Source organism: Esox lucius, chromosome 15, assembly GCF_011004845.1.
Source record: "Esox lucius isolate fEsoLuc1 chromosome 15, fEsoLuc1.pri, whole genome shotgun sequence".
Classification (NCBI taxonomy): domain Eukaryota; kingdom Metazoa; phylum Chordata; class Actinopteri; order Esociformes; family Esocidae; genus Esox; species Esox lucius.
Window position 1 is genome coordinate 16,875,513 of NC_047583.1, and position 16,331 is coordinate 16,891,843.

At 42.3% G+C, this 16,331-nt stretch overlaps 1 long non-coding RNA gene across 1 annotated transcript; it reads right to left on the bottom strand.

The window, feature by feature from the left end:
* Positions 1-345: 345 nt before the first annotated feature.
* LOC105015547 lies at positions 346-15,668 on the bottom strand. The gene is made up of 3 exons (XR_828379.2): positions 15,568-15,668; positions 15,305-15,347; positions 346-501 (listed from the first exon to the last, which is right to left on the bottom strand). It is a non-coding gene; the product is annotated as an uncharacterized LOC105015547 (long non-coding RNA).
* Positions 15,669-16,331: the final 663 nt, after the last annotated feature.

Below are 16,331 nucleotides of genomic sequence, written 5' to 3' on the forward strand. Positions count from 1 at the left end.
ATTCCCTTTAAAAGCAACTTGATGAAGTAGTAGTTCTCTGGTGACTAAATAAAATCAAATTTGAAGTTTGCAAATTGATGAAGTGTGCATGCAGTTACATGCTCAGTAAACCATAATCAGTGCAACTATTGTGAACATATGATATAACAAGATATAAAAACTCCTATCCACAAAATAAACCTTGCGTACCCCCACCACCCCCCACCCCCCACCCCCCACCCCCCACCCCCCCGCCTTCAGAATCTAAAGCACCACACTCATGATGTCCTATAATCTCATTCATTGACATCTCTAATTGAGGAGGAGCCTTCGTTGCTTTGAGGAGGCAGCATGTGACTCTGATCTTCTTCCTATGTATGTGCTCTCTTCATCTTCTTCCTGGAACTCCTGTCTTCGTCTCCTCTCCGGACTGTCAAGGTCACGTCAGTCGTCCCGTGTGTTGTCCCGTCACAGAGCCTCCCCTTCATCCTCAGGCCCCCAGTCAGGAGGCACATTAGCATCCTGTAGACGGAAAGACAGGAGTCTGGCAGACACTTTACAGATCAGATTAGGGCTGAAATTGCATTAGTCTGGGTAGGAGAGAAGGTTGAGAGTGTAATCTGACCACTGTACTTCCCCTGCTTCATAGAACGCAGGACCATGTTCTGCTTATCAATGAAGAGACGGTTAGCCAAATCATCTCCAGAGGGGTGATATTGACTGAATAAAAATTAGATAAGGCAGAACTCAGACATTATTTCTCAGCTTAGTACCATTTCTGACCACTGGGAGGGGCTAGATGATTTATTATGATTCAGTATCATAGAAATAACGCCAACCTGCTCCAACTGTGTCCTAATTCCTCACAGTATGATGTTAGATAAGAGGTGGAGCGACATATTGTTTGGTTCCGCACAGTGCCCAGGGTGTTTGTGCCACGTACCCCCTGGCACAGCAAGGTTCTCCAGTCAACTGAACCAGTGTAGGTGTGGCTAACCTGACAAAGCCTAGATTACATTCTAGATGAAATGGGCCCTGTTGCTATTTCCTTGTTGTTGTGTGAAACAGGGTGACACTGGAGACACCAGTGTGTGGATAGGCTAAGGGTGTGTGTGGTGAGCCCATCCTCCGCTCCTCTTTACGCTGACCTCAGTAAACCCAATATGGCTGGCTTGGAGGGTGTACCGTATTGCCTTGGCATTGGGTTACTCTCTTTGGCATTGTGGCTCACTGCTGGGAAGAAGTGGAAAGCTACAGTAGCCACAATACGGTTTTCAGGATAAATTACATAGAATTTTCAAAAGAAAAACGTTGCCTCTCTCCGACAGTATTCTTCCCTGCGTCCTGGTGTGTCCAGGCTACAGTTTGCACGTTGGCCATGGGGTCCCATTGGGGGCTTGCAACGCCAGGGTTTGGGGGTTAGCAATTGAATATGGTTCCCGGGCCTCGTCAAGATCTAGTGACTCCTTGTGGCAACTTGGAGTTGTGATCCCAGTCAAAGGTGTAAAAGAAAGCATTTCCTCAGTCTTGTCAGTGTTCCTATCTAGACTTCCTGGTTCACTAAGCGGGGTGATAAGTAGATGTGCTTCCAAGGACACGTATTACAAGATCAACTCGGCCTAGTCCGCTGTGAGTTGATGCATTAAAGCAGGGGCTTAATCATTCATTTCATTAGGAGACTGGCATAAAAAAACTCTGTGCACACGTGTACTTGCTGTTCAGTATGCAGTAAAATACATAAACATTACATTGGAGGGATGATTGTTAAGGAGGGTCAACCAGACACTCAGGGAGGGATGTAGCCATCAGCTGTAGATCCTGTAAACAGGTCTTTAATAGGACATCGGTTCACACAATAAGGTACACCAGGATGTTATATGGTCAACATCACGGACAAGGACTGTCCTTAGGCACAAACGTCATTCTCAAACATCATTCAGGGTTGCAACGTAATAAAACCACTGTTACCAGGCTGATTCTTTATTGTGATGTTCTTTACTGGCTAATAGGTTGATTCCCAATGGTGATGTCCTCTACTGCCATCTGGCTGATTTCTCGGGGTGATGTCTTTTACTGTCATGGGGCTGGTTCCTCATGGTGATGTCCTCAACTGTCAGGCTGGTTCATCATGTTTATGTCCTCAACTACCAGGCTGATTCCTCATGGTGATGTCCTCTGCAGTCTAACAGGTGGATTCCTCATGGTGATATCCTTTACTGTCTAACAGGTTGATTCATCATCGTGATATCCTTTACTGTCTAACAGGTTGATTCCTCATGGTGATATCCTTTACTGTCTATCAGGCTGATTCCTCATGGTGATATCGTTTACTGTCTAACAGGCTGATTCCTCATGGTGATATCCTTTACTGTCTAACAGTTTGATTCCTCATGGTGATATCCTCTGCAGTCTATCAGGCTGATTCCTCATGGTGATAACCTTTACTGTCTAACAGGCTGATTCCTCATGGTGATATCCTTTACTGTCTAACAGGTTGATTCCTCATGGTGATATCCTCTGCAGTCTCACAGGCTGATTCCTCATGGTGATATCCTCTGCAGTCTCACAGGCTGATTCCTCATGGTGATATCCTCTGCAGTCTCACAGGCTGATTCCTCATGGTGATATCCTTTACTGTCTATCAGGCTGATTTCTCATGGTGATTATCAGATAGCGCTACATGAGCAAAGAATAAAACAACCCCGTTTCCAAAAAGGTTGGGATGTTGCGTAAAAGATGAATAAAAACAGAATGCAAGGATGCACAAATCATTTAAACCCTATATTCAATACAAAATAGTACAAAGACAACATAACAAATGTTGAAACTGAGACATTTTATTGTTTCTTGAAAAGTATATGCTCACTTTGAATTTGATGTCAGCAACACATTTCATAAAAGCTGGGACAGAGGCAATAAAAGACTTGAAAAGTTGCCAAATGCTAAATAACTAAACCTGGTGAAATATTCCTAATTAGGTCAATTGGCAACAGATCAATAATAGGAATGGGTATTAAACGATCATTCCAGAGAGGATGGGTCTGTCAGAAGTAAGAATGGGGAGGGGATAACCAATATTGGATGGCTATAATCTTCGGGCCCACAGGTGGCACTGCAATAAAAACAGATACGATTCTGTAGTGGAAATCACTGAATGGGCTCAGGGACACTTCCGGAAATCATCATCTGTGAACACAGTACACCACAGCATCCACAAATGCAAGTGAAAACTCTACCAACCAGCTAATCGGCGCATAATTCAAAAACCAGCCTCCATGATGGTATAGTGCACATGGCATACGTAACATGCACATCTGTTTAGGCACCATTAATGCTGAACCATATATACAGGTTTTGGAGCAACATGTGCTGCCATCCAGACCACCTCTTTTTCAGGGAAGGCCTTGCTTGTTTCAGCAAGACAATGCCAAACCACATTCTGCACGTATTACAACAGCGTGGGCATGTCTTTTCCATAAGACAAGTTTCAACATTTGATATGTTGTCTTTGGACCCTTTTGTACTATTTTCAATTAAATACAGGGATAAATGATTTGCAAATCATTGCATTCTGTTTTTATTAGCATTTTACACAGTGTCCAAACTTTTTTGGAAACGGGGTTGTACAACAACACACCATCTTTTAACTAGTGTCAGCAAGGCATTTTTGCTGGCAGTATCTGCTTAAGAAAAACGTATAGATATGGAGAGAACCATGCAGTGTCTGTTTCTGAAACCCTCTGGGAAGAAGCATCTACATAAACTGCCTGAATAGGACATTTTAATTACATTGATGCCACGCGGAAGAAAGGCAAGAAAAATTGCTAAAAACTACTGAAGACTGAATATGGAAATAAAACTAGAGATAGCCGTCACGGGGGGGTATCTGGCTTTCTTTGAGGAAAACACAGCACTGTCAATCTTCAACATGCACTCTGAGGGCCACAGATCCCGGAGCTCTCAGAAAACATGTTTCCTCAACTCGGTGTAAACTCAACCAGTCCCTTAATTCCCCCAGCCCAGACTGCACCACATTGCTGAAAGTTCTGAAGTAAAACACTATTTCTCAGATGATCTGAACAAACATGAATAACGCAGCCTTATTGGGTGGTTGTTCTTCAGTTGAAAGGCCCAGTTCAGTCAAAGAACATATTTTCCCTGTTGTTTTTTTTAATGACACATTTAGCCACATGACCAGCTGAGTTTTCCAACAGCCAAAGCTATCTCAGGTAAATAAATGATTAAAGAAAAATGACGTTTCTTCATAAGGTTAAATCCTGTTTAAACCACCACCAGCTAAAATCCAGTGTGATGTTTACCACATAACCAGCTTAAATCCACTATGTGCGGTATATTAAACCACCAGGTTAAATTTAGAGTGTGAGGTTTACCACACCACCAGGTCAAATCCAGGTTAATCAAACACAGCTAGCCTATACTGAATATACAGTGGCATGTTTACAGATTCCCAGCATGATATTCTAAGGGGACCAGGAGGACCCATAACCTCTTCAGGGACCTTCTCTCTCAAAGCCCGCTGGGGCCTAGTTAACCATCTCTTAATGAGCAGGGACCCACCCCCACCTGACTAACAATCTCACAGAATCTGTTTCATTATGCATAAGCTATTCACCCTTCCTTAAGCTGAGAGGAGAAAATGCTTAGCCGGCAGGGAGAAACTTATTAGTCTTTTAAATTAATTGGGCTTTCTCAGCCTGCTGTGTTTTGGTTGCAGCCCAGAGTGCTGATAATAAATTCATGAATTAATTTAGTGCTGGGTTTAGATGGTAACAGGTCAGGTAAATTAACGTAGGAAAGTAAGATGTTAGATTACAACCTAATATCAGAACTAACAGGAAGGAAACAGACAGAAAAGGCAAGTCCACAGAAATGGAAAGAGGTCCCTTTCAGTTTCAATGTCATTGTAGAGACTGTTCCAGCATGGGTGTAACAACCGAGGCCATTTCAATGTCACCAGGATGGATCAGCCAAATGAAGTTGGATATCCCAACCAATTTACTATATTAAAATGGTAGAAGCCTCTGAATTATACTGAATGATATCCACACAAGGAGACACGTTCTTTTAAATGTCTCCTCTGACCATCTCAGTGGAGGAATCATTGTCAGAAAAAGAGGGAAACTATATCCAGCAGGTGTCACTACTTGACCACTAGTCTACCCTTTGGCCTCAAAAATCAGCTCTGTCTAGTCCTGTCCTATCTAGTACACAGAAGTACCACCACCTCAGGATGTCACTTCAACAACAACCAGTAATCATTATCCATTATTCAGGTTTTTATCCTGGGTATATTCAGTACCAGTCAGAAATTGGACACAATGACAGCAGGGAATGCCAGGAGCGTGCAAATCTGCCATCAAGGCAAAGGGTGGCTTCTTTGAAGAATCTATTATGTGAAATGTATTTTTATGTGTTTAACACTTTTTAGGTTGCTACATGGTTCCTTATGTGTTATTTTAGAGTTTTGGTTACTTTAGTATTATTCTACAATGTGGAAAAGAGTAAAACTAAAGAACTATCCATGAATGAGTAGATGTATTCAAATGTTTGAAAGGTACCATAGGTGCAGGTCTTTAATCATCATTATATTATCATTAATACAGTATATGCTGTAGGTGCAGAACATACTGCAAGTCGTGGTGGCACAACATGGTAATCAGATAGCCATAGCTAGCCATAATGTGTCGCTGTTTTTAAAATATGTTTTTACATCTGCTGTGGACAAGATGATTTAGATTACATTTCATATTTGAGATGTCATTATCACGTGTCCATTCCCCTCCCCCATCCCATCACATCCCACTCCACCAAATCCTCATCTCATCTCATTTACACAGAGAGCCCACATGTGATCAGTCACAATATAGCATCAGCATGTGTGTGAATTAAACATGTGAAGCTCAGTCTGTGATCACGTATATGTTTCCATGTGACCGAAGGAGGTCTGTCTCTCTGTTGGGTCTGCATGTGAAATGCCAGAATAAATAGAAGGCAGTCTGTATTTAGACAATCCTGCCTGGTTCTGCACTATTTCAATAGCAATTTAAATGGACCCACGTATTCATAGTGGAAAGACACTCTTCCAGACAGACCGAGCCCACTCGCACCAGCGTTAGGCTTGTTTGTAACCAGGGGGGCGCTTTTCTTACACCATCTAATAAAATACTCAGCATCAATTACAGTCAGATATTGGAGATTAAATACTCGCGAAAACACTAGTGTACAATGAACTGGTAGACCTTAACCTTGAAAATATCACATGGTATGCAATTTATGAGACAAACACACTACATCTCTCTCACACACACACACACACACACATTGCAGGGGGGGAGTGCCTGATTAACAAATACATTGCAACTTACTTCAGATTTATACGAAGTCCAACGATCACTCACATTTATTTTATAAAGCTTTTTAAATTGTCAGTTGTCACAAAGTGCTTATACAGATACCTAATAAATAATCCCAAGCAACAACATTAAATTGAAGCACAGTGGCTTGGAAAATCACCCCAAAGAAGAGTTGAATTCTGAAGGATGGCCAGTCCTTCTCTGGCTGTGCCAAGTGAAAGGCGAAAAGTGAAAGGTGAAATCTTGATGTTTCAGCCTGTTGATATGACCAGCATAAAACTGCAGGTGAGCTATGTCCAGAATCTTTAGGCAGAATCCAGATCAGCTGCATAACCAGGTGGATTTCGATCAGGAATAGACAGAGCCGCCAGGCCAGGTAGTCCTGAGGCGGGGTCCAAGACTTAACAGGACGCCAGAGAAATTAGAGCAAGCATTCCTTACATCCAAAACGATACCTCAGCATAGAATTCAGACTGACCCAAGTCATCTGGCATATAAACTATTAAAGCATAAAAAATGCAATCATACATTTGTACACACTGTTTAGTTTAAAAGGCAAGCTCTGATTCAGCTGTTTCAGACCTAATCTAGTATAGTCTGAATTACTTGCCCAAAACCCCTTATTTTCTTATTAGCGGTGCCTACTAATCAGTGTAAGGAGTTTTTCTAACTTATCTAAGAGGCAGATGTGAAGTAAATCACAGTTTGTCATTTCCTGTGCACCTCACTGAACACTGCTGCTGCCAACACTGCTGAGTGAGATTGTGGTCAAAAGTGAATGGACACATTAAGTTTCCGTTTTAAACAGGAATAGAATATGATTCCTTTTCCATGTGCATCGTATTATTTATAGTCTGCTAGCATGTGCTTGGTTTAGGAAAATATGATAATGTTTTTATTGTCCTGTCATACTTACAGTCATGTTAATGGACAGAATCTTTATGTAGCCTTGTGCAACTATGTACTGAAATTAGCCCTAATGAAGCATGTAGTCTGTTTATTGGGGACCTCATGACACAGTTACTGTTCCACATCGTGGTCTTGTGCATGTGCATAGATCTTGATCATAAACTTAGCAGTCTGTGGGCATTCCTGCCGTTAGTGTATTCATGATTACTTCTGGGTTAATAATCAGTCATGGAGTTGTAACACATAGATTGGTGTATTCATATACAGTAGGGCCGTTCAAATTAGGTCCTGGAGGGCCAAAACACTTCAGATATTTGCTTTTATCTTGTAGTTAATTGCACTCAGATGGTTCACCAGTCCTGAATCATTCCCTTATTAGAAAGAGCGAATGTAAACCAGAAATGTTTCAGCCCTCCGGGACTGGGGATAAATATCCCTGATCTACAGTATGTACTGTTTAAACCAGTATGGGTAAGATATTGCTAAGATATATGCTAAGATATTTTGCTTCATATAGGCCTAATGCGTGTTTGTCTGTGTCTGTCTGTGCTATAATCTAACTGTGTGCTCTCTGTAGAACCACTTTCACTTGTTTTTTTTATTTCATATAATCTGGCTTTAACTTTGAGCCTTCAATACAGAAGTGTAGTGTATTGATGCCAATATCCTAATGAATCTGATCTGAAGATGTCTTGTTCTCTCCAGCAGACCTGCAGTGTTTAGTCCTTTTCCATTTGCACCTATAGCTCTCTACTAGAGCCAGTTCTTCATGGTTCTTCCAGATCAGTCCATTAGTATTTTTTCCATTGTTGCAGCCCATTGTTGCAGCTCCATCTATTCTTTATAGCAGAGCTGACTGAATACTGGAGAAATGAGGCCGCTATACTCAGCCATAGAGAACAGATGAAAACAAATGAATTCCACACGTCCATTCTGTTAATGCCAATGTGGCCATACCGATGTGAAGGAGGGAGCCCGGAGGCAACCAGGGGTGCTGGGAGGGGACAAAAGGGCAGACTGTCTGTCTCCTGGGGGGCTTGTTGGAACCATGGACACACTTATGACCAGTGGAGCCTTGAATGGGCCGAAGGAGTGGGGGAGTTGATGTCCCCTCACTGCCTCCTTTCAGGGGTCTGAGCAAACACACAAATATGCACACAAACACACACACACACACATATGCATGCAAATGTGTATACACAAAGGTGCATATGAATACACACAACCACAGTAGGACAGAGACACAGAGGTGACATGGGAGATGTGACACTCAGCTGTCTCCTTTAAAAAGGAGGATACAATGGGAAAACACTAGAGAAACAGTGGGCAGCACCTGCCTCTCTCCCTCCCACATTACCACTGCTCCATCAACAGAACAAGGTGGGGCAGAAGGTCGGGGGAGAAGTGCGGACAGAGGGGTGCCCAGATCATTCAGAGTATTATGTGATGGTCTGATGTGCATAATGCTTTACTAACGGGTTCTAACTTCAGAGCCATTCCCTTTGAAGGGTGGATGTAAATGTTTATCTCCTTTACACGAAGATAGATTTAAGGTCATTAACCCCCAGGAAAGGAACTTTAACAAAGAACACCGCAATAGTCTTCTCAAATGCATAACAACCACAACTACTCTGTTTCAAGCCTTATTCCCCACTGCCAAGCAAGACCTGTTCTCCTTCCTCTGTCGGGGGCTCTGAAATACACCCTCACAAGATAGAGTGTTACGCATCACACATCCTGTTTCCCCACAGCAGTGTGTACATGTTCTGGAAGTGCATGTTTATGTGGAACATAGTAATGTAGTATTGGGTGTTTGTGTTAGCATGTGTGTGTGTGTGTGTGTGTACTGGGGCTATACAGATTTCAAAAAGCCTGAGCTAAACAGTTAGAGGAGCAGCTTGCCTACAGAATTATTGGCGCAAAACCTGACAGAAAATGTGCATAAAGCATTCTGTGCTGTTTTGGTTGGCAAACTTGTATGTGCTAGTCTGTGTGGTCAGAAGGTTGGGGGCAGGGTCGAGGGGTTAGGAGCAACTGGGTGTGGGTTTGCGGAGTGTGGGTGGGGTCAGGAGGTCCATTCCAGATTGTTTCTTCAAAGTCAGGAACATTGTCCTCCAGACATCTACAGCCCAGTACACCGTCCCATCTTCTGGTGAGCTTCCTGATTCAATGTGTCTATGAGTACATCTGTGTGTGTGGGTTCTGAATTTGTGGCTCATCGCAAGCTGTGTGGAGATGATGGCAGAAAAGCTGATCCACACAGAAGAGAGCTGAACTCTGTGGATACATCCCTTTGCCTGCCTGCCTGCCTGCCTGCCTGCCTGGCCCTTTTCCTCAAGAGCAGCCAAACTCCCAGCATCCACTGAGAGAGCTTTTTATTCTACCTTGGAGGTGAACAATACACGGTTAACTACAGTTCTGCCAACCATCTCAGAATAGATATGTGATTGTTTCTCCTGGTTAATAGTTTCAGTGTCAGTGTGATTTTCTCCACTCTCATGCTCAGATCATTAGATAAGGACAAAGTAAGTCAAGCACTAAAGCTTGCGTTCTCCCACTTAATTCATGTTCTGCTAAGATAAAGGAGACATAATGAAGATTTTCCGTACAATTTTTTTTTAGTTTTTGATAATAAACTGTTTGGTGTCTGAATCTCTGAAGATGTGATGCCGGCACCTAACTGATAAAAATGTCCTAGCCAATATGATTAGAGAAATGGGTCAGAGAATGACTCAGCAGGATCCTTTTTTTGAGCTGCTTCTGCAGCCTGGCACTATGTCTCACCCCTGCGCTCAAACTTTCAGGGGCTCCTGCATTTTAATGCTCAGCACGTAACCCCTGGCCTGCCACAGCAGCTAATGTACGGACTGTCAAAGAAAGGCAGTGTTGTGCTACTTTACCACAGTCTGTCACACAAACATGCTAGCACACAAACCTTCTGCCACACTAACAATTGCTAAAACACAAATCTTCTGTCACACAAACATGCTAGCGCACAAACCATCTGCCAAACTAACATGGTAGAACACAAATCATCTGCCAAACTAACATGGTAGAACACAAACCTTCTGCCACACTAACATGGTAGGACAAACTTTTAGGCACACTAACATGCTTGGACAAAAGCCTTCTTGCACACAAACATGCTAGCACACAAACCTTCTTGCACACTAACATGCTAGGACACAAACCTTTTGGTACATTAACATGCTAGCACACAAACCTTCTTGCACACTAACATGCTAGGACACAAACCTTTTGGTACATTAACATGCTAGCACACAAACCTTCTTGCACACTAACATGCTAGGACACAAACCTTTTGGTACATTAACATGCTAGCACACAAACCTTCTTGCACACTAACATGCTAGCACACAAACCTTTTGGTACATTAACATGCTAGCACACCAACTTTCTGGCACACTAAAATGCCTTGCAAAGATTACGTGTACATGACTGCTTGCATCTGTGAGTGTTATTGGGGTGTGTGAGTGTGTGTAGGAATGTTATGGAAAGTTTGTGTGGACACAATGGCTAGTCCCTATGGGCCTAGCTGTGCACATTGCCTTTTGTTTGTCTTTGTTAATGCCTGCAGAAGGGGGAGGGGACCACAAGCAAAAGGAAGAGAACATTTTGAGGGCGAACAGACTGAATAGGTTTAATTTCTTTACTTGGCTGATTGACTTATGGAGGTATGAAAGGGAGAGGCCTGCTGTCATGGGGGAGGAGGAAGAAAGCGTGTGTGTTATGTGCGTGTTTGGGGGCAGACAGAACTCAATCGAAGCATCTGTTGAGGCACGGGCCAGATGGAGGGTGTGGAAGGAGCCTTGCGTTGAGGCACGAGCTCCATTCTCTCTCTTTCTCTTCCTCTCTCTCAATCATACCTTCTGCTCCAGCAGGGAGGCTCCAACGCCCTGACAGATGTATCACTACAACACAGAAACCCCTGTGGAGGGAACAATGAAGGACAGACTATTGACAGTTCAACTGACCAGGCCTGCTCACCCCCGACTAACCACAACCCAGTCACTCCAGCATGAAAAATAATGACACATTCTAAGAGACATGGTCATACCCACTCCCACATATACCCTATGTGGAGCCCCACCACACAGACCTACGAGGACATTGTAATGGAGGCTAGCTAATGTAGCACAGACTAGCTGATAACATGAGGTTGGGTTAGATTTGATTTGGCGTTACAATCTCTCTGACTACCCCCCTAGAGCACATCTGTGCATGCGGTGTAACATGTATTTACCCCAAACACTGTAGACATTCACTCTTTCACTGCTCGTCTTCTTCTATCTGTCTATCTATCTAGGCTTTGGAAGTATGCTTCAAGTAGAATAAGACCAGGTGAAAATAAAAAATTACAATAGGAATTCTAAATAAACACTACACACAGGATCAAAAGAATAGAAGTATTCTTAGTGTAATATATAATAACAACAAATATATGTCTAAAATGGTTCTGAGTATGAATGACAGGGGAAACTAAATGAAGGAATTGATGTTGGTTATTGATGGGTATTGATGCTTGTGCTCCACTGCGCTCCACGCCATCCCTGTCTCTCTCTCCACCCACCCCCCCCCTGACCCCCACCCCTCTCAGTCTCTCCTGCGGACTGCTCTGTTTAACCTTACAGAGGACACAGGGAAGCAGAGGTAAGCAGACTGACACATAGAGAAACAGGACACAGTGTTCCACAACTATGCTATACTTCACTGACACTGTAGATGGTGTATTTGATTTGAAGCAGTTGGCATGGGAAACAAGGGTTTTTGTGAGTGTGTGTGTGTGTGTGTGTGTGTGTGTGTGTTTGTGAGTACGCATGTGTATGTGTGTATCATGTGAGTTAATGTGTGTTTGGTGTGTAGCCTGTATGACAAAGCTTTAGAGTTGTGTGCTGCCTTCAGAACTGCCACTTTATGGCTCAGTCCAAGGCAAAGTGTGTCATTTCATGCCATACTGGAGCTCTGCACCGTACTGCTTATAATCACAGAGCTAGTAATTACCGTGCAGGGGAGGAGAACTGTAGGGCTGGCACATAGAGAGAATTATAGGACACAGGGAGAGAAATAGAATGGAGATTGAAAGAGGAAGAGAGACAGAGGAAAGAGAAAAAAGAGAAAGAAAGAGGAAGAAAGAGGATGACATACAGAGAGAGAAAAGAGAGAGCTCCCAGCTCCGTGGTCATGTCCCTGTTGTTCAGTAGTAGATTGTGTACTTAGAACCACCCCCCCACCTCCCCTCCTCTCTCTCCAGGTGGCCCTGCTGCTGAGGTAATTGTGTCATGTCTGGAGGGAGGGTGACTGGCCAGGGGAGGGGTTTGGCTCGGTGAGTGCATATGATAAAATTACACATGAGTGACCTGGTCCATTACAATGTAGAAACACCTGTCCCTCCTTCTAAATCCCTCTCCGGTCTAAGACTGGAGATAAACATGTCTTCATGATTTAACTTTTCTATGACCAGGTTAGTCATTGAGAACTATACTGTCTTTTACAATAAGGACCTGGTTGGTAAAGAACAGTTGAAAGAAGTGTGGAAAGTTTAACTGTGACACCCAGGTTTGTGGGGCAATGGATTTTGTGTGACAGATATAAACAACTTTTGTTCCAATTTATCTATTGATTAGCAAAATTACTTCATGCTGTGGTAGACTATGTTTGTGTATGCTAAAGGCATAAAGTAAAACACCTTTTTGACTCAACCTCAAACCTTGCTTTCCGTTAGCTTCCATGAATCCACGCCACCGGTCTCTGTTACACTGTCTTGTAAATATCGGTAGCACTGGTGGTCCACGACAAGTCCTAGTCTGTGATCACAGAGGAACCCGAGACCGAGGACTTTTTCTACTGCAGTCCTGTTGATGGTGACTGGGGCTTGTTCCTTTCTCTGTTACAATCATCTCCTTTGTTTGACTGACGTTGAGGTAGCTGTCCTGACATCACGTTGCCAGCCTTGCATGGCTCCTCCTTGTGGTTTGACTCCTGGTTGTTTGTCATGATGTTGTCTGCAAAAGAGGCCAACCGAGGAGGCAGGAGGAGGTGTTTTAGCCAGTTCATTATCCAGCTGCAAAGGATGGTATGCAGAACAAGCTCTGAGCTTGATGAGTTTGGTGGAAACAGTAGTGTTATAAGCTATGAACCTAAAATCAATTGTATCAATAGATACATCTTTGCAAGAACAAGAATGTGACACCCTGGAGGTGTCATAGATAATTTTCACATCTGTAGTCCATCATTGGCCTTGTAAACTACATCAGTGGTTCTAAAATGCTTAGTCCTGCAACCCAAACGTGTAAACTTTAAGCCATGTGAATGCTTACACATACAGACAAACATGAACATGGGCAGACACAAACACAGCAAGCAATGAAATTCATTATTAGGGCCATTGTTGATGCATTTTTTTCAGGGCCCAAGCAATGAAATTAAAGAAATGGTAAATAAACTGTATTCTACACTTCCAGAGATATTGTAGGCAGTGCTATGTACAGAATCTCTGCACATGTAGCCAGGAGCTACCCAAAAGTATTATCTGAAATCTGAAAGATCAGTGACATCTGCTATACATTCTGAGTCCAACACCTCCCTGCTCTCAGAGCTCTTGTCTACAGCAAAGGGTATAAAACACATGCATGCTGTCGAGAATGGGTGAACTTGTCTGTACAAAAGAAGACCATACAAACATAGCTCAATTTCTTTTCAGGGAAGACACTTCAAATCCTATGTGAAAGAGATAAAAGACTTCATTACTCCAAGGCTAAGCTCCATAGCATATCCCCTGACAAATCTCCCCTATGTTACAAATATCAAGCTTCTGAGAGCACACTGCTTCACATTGCCCTAACCTGCATAGCATCTGGTATGTATTTTGTTTTGTGTTGTCCTTCTATCTTTGGTGTTCTTGATGATGTTCTTATAAAGTGGATATCAAAAATATAACCTTATTATATAACCTTATTAAAATTCAACTTTTGTTGATGTAAAGATTGGAATCAAAAGACTAATTATGACAGATCTTTAATGACCAATAATAATATATTCTAACCAGTAGTATTAAAGTGAAAATCAAATGGATAATTTGTTGAGAAAAAAAGAAAAAGAAATGTCAGTACATTAGTTGAATAAGTGTGTACAACCTTTGCAATGGGGGTTGTAACTGTGTTTATATTTAGCCAATCACATTCTAAATCATATACAAAGCTAATTTGCCATCACCTGGCATCAACAGAAGTGATTCTGATTAGTCCTAAACAGCATCAGCTGTTTCTGTTATATTTCCTAGAAGTTTTCTTGGTTGTATACTGAAGGTATTTTATTGTTGAAAAATATAGATGATGATACTGTAGGAATATAGAATTATGCAGGCATGACAGTTATCACGGATAACCATAAAGACTATCGTTAAGAAGTGGAGGCTGCACCAGGACATTGCCAAGATCAGGATAAACCTCCAAAATGTACGGCAGGGCAAGAAGGATCCAAGACCAACCTTAAAGGAACTGCAGGAATCTCTGGTAAGAACTGGGCACTGCCTATGTCTAAGTCTAAGACAGAAGCCATTTTCACAAAGAAGAATATGCAAGCCCATGTACATTTCACAAGACACGTTCAATCTCCCAAAACCATGTGACTAAATATGGTATTGTCTGATGATTGGCCTAAATTACAAAATATATATTTGGTCACAATCAACACAGCTCATCACCCAAAGTTCACAGAAACAACTGTAACGCATGGTGGTGGCAGCATCATGCTATGGGGCTGCTTGTCTTCAGCATGGACTGAGGCTCTGGTCAGGATAAAGGGGACAATGAATAGCTCCAGATATCAAGATATTTGTTCAGAAACCCTGTTGACCTCTGTCAAAAAGGTTAAATTAAATAACAGTTTACCTTTGAACATCAAAATTATCCCAAGCCAACAGCCAAAAGATCCAAGGAATGTCTTGCAAAAAGGAAGATCAATGTCCTGGAATGGCACAGTCAGAGCCCAGACCTAAATCCAATGAAAATCTGTAGACTTACCTGGCTGTGCACAGGAGATCAGTTTGATTGAGCTTGAATTCTTCTGCAAAAGTAGATTGGGATAAAACTGCTAAATCCAGGAGTGCTGGGTTGAGAGACACCCCTCCAAAAAGACTGTCTTAGTGAATGCCCAAGTAATTATAAGAGAGCAGAACTTATTTTGAAGCAATGAGTCCTCCCTGACAAAAAAAGTTACTCAAACCTTATTAGAATATTGTGTGTGAGAACATTGTCATTCCCAGGGGAAATGTTTGTTTACTTACTCAGAGCCGATCACTGTCTCTCTCTATTACATACTGTCTGGAGTTATCCAAGCAAACCCACAAACACATAAACACAGGCCTATGAACTCTTCTGACAAAGGCAGTCCACTCACAAGAACGAAAGCATGGGTAACATCCCACAATGAACATGAGTGATTGACTGAATGCCAAGCTGTGCCTCATTTAACCTCTCCCCTTATTTTTCAAACCGTAATCCTTACATGGCTCTTTAATGTAACATATCCGCCTCCTCTGCAACATAGTTTAACATTCAAAGGTCACAAGAAATCATTTTCCTGGCTTTCACTGTAATTCCCTAGCCAAGCCAAGTCTCTGTCTTTATAATCATCCTTTTGAATTGACTGCGTTAGAAAAAACAATGAATCATAAGTTCTATTTGACCTTTCTGCCTGTTGCTGAAAACTTGATCTATACACTATGTTAGATTTAGGCAATTTTACCTAGTTCAGAAGCTAGCCTTGGTTTATGAAGTATTAACCAATCCTGTGTTCTTGTACTATAATTAATTTGGTTAACTTTGAGAGGTGTGTTGGACTTTTTTTACAGGAGTGCCTTGTAAATACATTGCCTTCCAAAATGATGGAGCCCACTGTGCTCCTGGGAACTTTTAATACTTTAGCGATTGTTTTATAACCTAACCCGATCAATGGCTCCACATAATTTTATATCTAAGGTGTACAGAGAGTTCCTTGGATTTTATGGCTTGGTTTTTCCTCTGACATGCACTTTGAAGTGTGCACCAT